This window comes from Pelophylax lessonae (assembly GCF_965119305.1).
Source record: "Pelophylax lessonae genome assembly, chromosome: 1".
NCBI classification, from domain to species: Eukaryota; Metazoa; Chordata; class Amphibia; order Anura; family Ranidae; genus Pelophylax; species Pelophylax lessonae.
Genome location: NC_138768.1, coordinates 754,956,737 through 754,962,998, shown reverse-complemented (window position 1 = coordinate 754,962,998; position 6,262 = coordinate 754,956,737). Strand labels below are relative to the sequence as shown.

The 6,262-nt window shown below is 37.1% G+C and overlaps 1 protein-coding gene across 1 annotated transcript in view; it reads left to right on the top strand.

Annotated features, from left to right (window-relative positions):
* Positions 1–2,012: 2,012 nt before the first annotated feature.
* The window catches only part of RHOH (ras homolog family member H), a 71,021-nt gene continuing 66,771 nt past the window's right edge, over positions 2,013–6,262 (top strand). The window contains exon 1 of the mRNA XM_082243220.1: positions 2,013–2,206. The gene's annotated coding sequence lies outside the window, so the exon portion shown is untranslated. The remainder of the gene's footprint in view (positions 2,207–6,262) is intronic.

Sequence of the window (6,262 nt, the reverse complement as noted above, 5' to 3'; positions counted from 1 at the left end):
GAGCGACACAAGTCGCTCCGACCTAGAAAAAGGGTCCGGAGCTTCTTTGGGGCGACCAGGAGGCGACCGCCATAGACTTCAATGTTATGAAGTCCATGGCGGCCGCTCCGAGGTCGCGGCGCGCTGCTCGCACCGCGATCTCGGAGGTCGCCCCTGCAAGTAGCGTCGCTCATATGTGAACCGGCGCTAATAGTTATTTTAGTGTATTTTTCACAAATACTTTGTTTTGATTCTCTCAGGGGAAGGGATGGTGAGATTCAGTTGGGTAGCCTGAATGGAGCTCCATGATTTCTAACAGCAGCCCTGCATGTATGGTCATCTTATGAAGGGATTTCCTTTACTTTGGAGAGATTTCCTCTCACTTCTGGCTGTGTCAAGGTGACAGGAAGATAAGAGAAGACTCCCCACTAGGACACAGATGACAAAAAAAAGCAAGCAGCAGGAATTGTATGCTTATATGCTTCATTTTTAAGCTTATATGCTATCATTAAAAAAAATATTGATTTAGATATACTTTAGCACAAAAAATAAAAAATTAAAATTGTATCATACTTACCATCATTTTCTTTTCCTGGTGCCTATCCATGGCAGCATACACGTGATAGTAGCCCCACCTACCTACACCCACAGGACTAGTGCATAGCTATAAGAGTTAACACCCACACAACAGCCCATTCCTTGTACATTGCTAGGGACGAACTGGGTGGGTTCAGTATGCTGCCATGGCTAGGCACCAGGAAAACAAAATTACGGTAAGTATGATACAATTTTCTGTTTTCTTGGTGTCTTCATGGTAGCATACATGTAATAGATCAATAACTAGCTACCTAGGCGGGAAGCTTCAGCAAATCCTATCATAAGAGTAGGTTACTGGCTTCATGCCAAAGACAGCTGCAGGGAGGACTACTAAGCTCATCACTGGGAATGGCCTGTCGTGTGGGTGTTAAGTCTTTGTAGCTATGCACTGGTCCTGTGGGCGAAAGTAGGCGGGGCTTCTATCACATGTATACTGCCATGAAGGCACCAGGGAAAAGTTTTGGTTTCAGATAACACTTTAAACCTTAAAGGATTTGTAAACTCAGAAGGTTTTATTTATCTTAATGCATTCTATGCATTAAGATAAAAATCCTTCTATGTGTAGCAGCTGCCCCAGCACCCCCTAATACTTACCTGAGCCCCATCTCTATCCAGCGATGTCCATGATTTCCTCGGCCATCTCCCTCTTTATTGGCTGATACACAGCAGCGACGTCATTGGCTCCCGCTGCTGTCAATCAAAGTTTGTTGGCCAATCAGGAGGGAGAGAGGGGGCGGGGCCGAATGGTAGCTCTGTGTCTGAATGGACACACGGAGCTGCAGCTTGGCTCGGGTGCCCCCCGTAGGAAGCTGCTTGCTGTGGGGACACTTGACAGGAGTGAGGGACCAGGAGCAGCGAAGAGGGATGAGAGAAGAGGAGAATCCGGGCTCCCCTGTGCAAAACCACCTTACAGAGGAGGTAAGTATAACATGTATGGTTTTTAAAAAAAAAAACACTTTATGATCAATCACTTTATTTTTATGCAAGCTTTTCTATAATTTGGCTCCAAACTCCCTTTAAATTGGCTGCATCTTTTAAATGATTTTTATCTACATTTTGTATGACCACTAATTTTTTTTTCACTTTCTTTGCTAATTTATCTGAGTGAATCCCCTTAGAAAAGTATCTGTAAAATTCTTTCCTAAATTTAAAATCAATTAAAATAATTCGTAAGACAAGAATATCTTTAATAAGAAAGTTTACTCTTAGTTTCTAGTCTAGTTAGTCTAGCAGTAACATCGCTAAAGCACATATATATATATATATAAAAGGGGATAAGGCAGTAAGCATCCTCTTGTTTTTGGTTTCATGTTGGTGATATCTTTTCATTTTTGGCGTAGATTCTTGTCACCAGTACTCCTCGTTCAGCTAACACCTTGTTGCTGTTACTACTGCTGTGGGACAGGAAGCGGATATGTACTTGTAGTTATCACGCAGCACATATGACACATCTGTCTGAACTGTTCCTCCTTTGCCCCCTCCTCCACACATCAAGACCCTACCAGACGACCATCATTTTCACTGCTCAAGGCATCCGCTCTGAGGGTCTACCAGCACCCACGTTATGTCTCTGATTATACCAACAGAAGGGGACCTCCAGCCTGGCAACACCGCATCTCTGCATTGTCTGGTAAAACTTTTCTGTTTTAAAGCCACTTATTGCTACAACTGTTTAGTAAAGAGACAGATTTCTGAACCAAATGATCCTTTACTGTACCACTAGTTATTCTTATTATAATATATAAAGGGGCAAGGAGACCTATCCTGATTGTGATCACTGTATGATTGTCTGCTTGTCTCCTGGTCATCAATATGAAATATACCGAACCTTCACCAAGTTTCATAAACAATATTCAGATGGACGTTTATATGAAGCCCTCCAATCATATGGCTATATTAATATTTGATGCCATAGCTATAGCTAAAATAAAGAGGCCAGTCCAGTTCAAAACGGGCTTATTTGTTATGTACTCTCCTCCACATTTCTAGTGCTTTCATGATTTTCATGTTAAATTACCTGGTTGTCTCCCCCTTGTAGCCAGCCAAAAAACATACTATGTTACATGATCCAGGAATGTTTGTTTCAGCTTTGACTATCCAGTAGGCATTTACATTTCTGTAGTTTTATTGGATTTTTATTTGCTCTTTAAGTGCTTACGGGAGAAAGTCCATTTTTTTTTTATTGTAATAATAATCACTCACCAATATATATTGGCAGCTGCATAAGTCGTTTTTTTATTTTTTACCAAGCCAGTACAGCAAAGTCTATGACGAATTATTAACAGGGTATATGAACTGACAAGGTATAAGTGTTTCCAAAGAAACTGGGCCCACTGTAACTATATTTTACTCCAGAAAAGAACATTTTGAAATATTTAAAGAATTAATTTAAAGAATTTAAAGTAATGTTGCATTTACTACCAGGTCAATGGCCTCTTTGTGTCTATAGAGGTCTATGACTGTTTTGTAGGATATAAGCCTTTCTGTTTTTTATTCCATCATCTCAAAGTGTATTTCCAAGTGAATTGTTTCTTTGGAGCATGTTAATAAATAGGAGGCTATAGGCACCTTGAAGTTTTTCAGAGAAGCCTGCAAAGTGCAATTGGGCAACAGACTGAGGAACAGTGTTTTTTTTTTTTAAGTACGTTCCATACCATGTACAACCCAAGCCTTGAGATTTTTAACCCTGTGTTATTACAGACAGGGTGCATGTCTCGTGTACCACTGATAATGAGTTCTGTCAGCATAGTACAGACAGGGTTAATTATGGTAAACATAACTGCCCAGCCCCTTCCTCAATATTGCATAGAAGGGGAAACCTAGATAGGCGTTTTAAGCAAGTAAAAGGTAAGCAGCAATTTTTAAACAAGTTATGTGAATTGATACATGTAACAAATAAAAATAGGTATTATTCCAATTTGGCAGCAAAAGTGAAAAAGATATTTCCGAGTGTTTTACAAGCAGTGTATTTCTAGAAATACAATACAAAGAGAAAGAGGATGGGAATGATGGGAATGGATGGGAAGAACAATGGGAAGAGCCACATTTTTGCGCAGTTTTCATACATTTAACAATTGCCACGAAACACACAAAGCAGTTTGTTTTCTAAATCCCACAATTTCTGATTGGGGAATTTTCTGATTGTCACAAATCAGCTGTAAGCACTTCACATTTTGTTATAACAATTGTAAAGTGATGTGTGTGATTTTGTAGTCAGTGGGATTGATTTACTAAAGGAGTAGAGAGCGCTCACATTACAATGTATAAGTTCATGGAGTTTAGTAAATACAGCGAAGCTGGGTTCACTTTAGGCCCAAACAAATGCAAGGCAAATAGAAAAAAAACACACAAATGGAAACTGAAGTGAACACAGTTTCACATTATTTACTAAGCTTAGTGAACATTTGTTTTGTTTCTTTAATTAATCAACCTTAATTAATTCAGTTTCATGAAGCTAGCCTTCGAATATTGCAATTATACTGCACTGATATCATGCAAAGAATGCCATGATATTTTTAAGCACATAGTCTAACGTCTAAAATCCTGCAAAAGGATGTTTAATTGAATTCTGCATTTCAAAACTAAGGGCCGATTCACACGAATACGTTTTTTTCTGCGTTTTTACCTTGCAAGAAAAATTTTCCCTTTATATCCTATGGGACTCTTCCCACCACTGCGCTACAAGTGCAGTGTGCTTTGAAAAGTCTTGCATGCTGCATCTTTAGTGTGTTTTTGAAAACTGCACCAAAAACGCAGCTTCCAACTGAAATGAATAGAAAATTTGCGCTAAAAAGGCACAGCGATTCGCATTTTTGCCGTGTTTTTGATCCCATGTCCATTTTTCACAGGTGCAGGCAACCCTAAAACGCACAAGAAACACACAGGAAACGCATCAGAAACACGGCTAAATCGCAGTAAAAATGCATATGCGTTTTTACCACGATTTTGCTACAGAGAAAGAGCCCTAAAGCTGAGCAAATAAACTGCATATAAACATCTTCCCTGCTGTAGTGTGCACAACTGGCCTAGCAAAGCATAAGTAGAGTTAATATCATTTGAATTATTTGAATATCATAGGAATTGAATATCATTTGATATTATTCGTTTTTATAAAAAATATTTGGACATCCTGACCACATTAGTGCCACATTCTTCTTTGGTGAATGATCAAAAAGTATAGCAGGAATGGATTATTTTGAAATCAATTGTCATTGCAGTATCAGAATATGGCTTTCCCTACACATTCATATTTTATAGATAGTACTATTGGTAATTATTCTGTAAGGCAGTGTACTTCTATAGATACTCTTAGTAATTATTCTCTAATGCAATGTAATTCTATAGATACTGTTAGTAATTATTCTCTAATGCAATGTAATTCTATAGATACTGTTAGTATTAGTAAATATTCTGTAAGGCAGTGTAATTCTATAGATACTCTTACTAATTATTCTCTAATGCAATGTAATTCTATAGATACTGTTAGTATTAGTAAATATTCTGTAAGGCAGTGTAATTCTATAGATACTGTTAGTAATTATTCTGTAATGCAGTGTACTTCTATAGATACTCTTAGTAATTATTCTGTAATGCAGTGTACTTCTATAGATATTCTTAGTAATTATCCTCTAATGCAATGTAATTCTATAGATATCTTAGTAATTTTTCTGTAAGGCAGTGTAATTCTATAGATAATCTTAGTAATTATTCTGTAAGGCAGTGTACTTCTATAGATACTATTAGTAATTATTCTGTAATGCAGTGTACTTCTATAGATACTCTTAGTAATTATTCTGTAAGGCGTTGTAATTCTATATATACTGTTAGTATTAGTAATTATTCTGTAAGGCAGTGTAATTCTATATATACTGTTAGTATTAGTAATTATTCTGTAAGGCAGTGTAATTCTATATATACTGTTAGTATTAGAAATTATTCTGTAAGGCAGTGTAATTCTATAGATACTGCAGCTACTTAATCTATACAGCAGTGTAAAATTTAAGGATGATTTGTAAGATGAGGTGACCCATCACAACCATTCACAGTTCTATTTAATGAAGCCAGATCAGAAATCTGATTGGTTGTTGTTGATTCCAATGCTTTGCACACCATTGTTGCACTGCCTCCCTGAATCTAGTAGGTAATTACTGGGCAGATAACAGCGAAAGCTCAACTAATTAGAAATCATCTCTTTTTAGACCGAATTCACCCAACCAGAAATTCAAACTTTAATGACTATGGTACATCATTGTTCTTTGCACAATGGTATAAATTAAACTCTGCATACTGAGAAAACATATTTACCATCAAACAAGATTTATGGCTATTTTGCGCATTAGTTTGTAAGCAGTTAGTAATTGTTTTTATTATTTTGGCAGGCACCTACATATTGTTAATTCAATAAAGAGCATTTATTTGTAAAGATGGTGTTTTCTCACAGATTTCATTACATAAACAAGATTGAGATTCTAATGCAGCGCAAAAGAAAAAAAAAAAACTTTTTACGGGTATTTGAGCTTGTATTTCTCTGCCTAAAGGCCTAAAGAAGCTTGAGTTTTTTGTGCTCTTTTGCACATTTATATTGAGCTTATTTGAGCTTTTTTGAGCATAAGCATTTTTTTCACAAACCCCCTCTCTCTGCTCATTTTTCCTTTTTTCGTGTGTTTTTGGCCACTTAGGCGTCTTT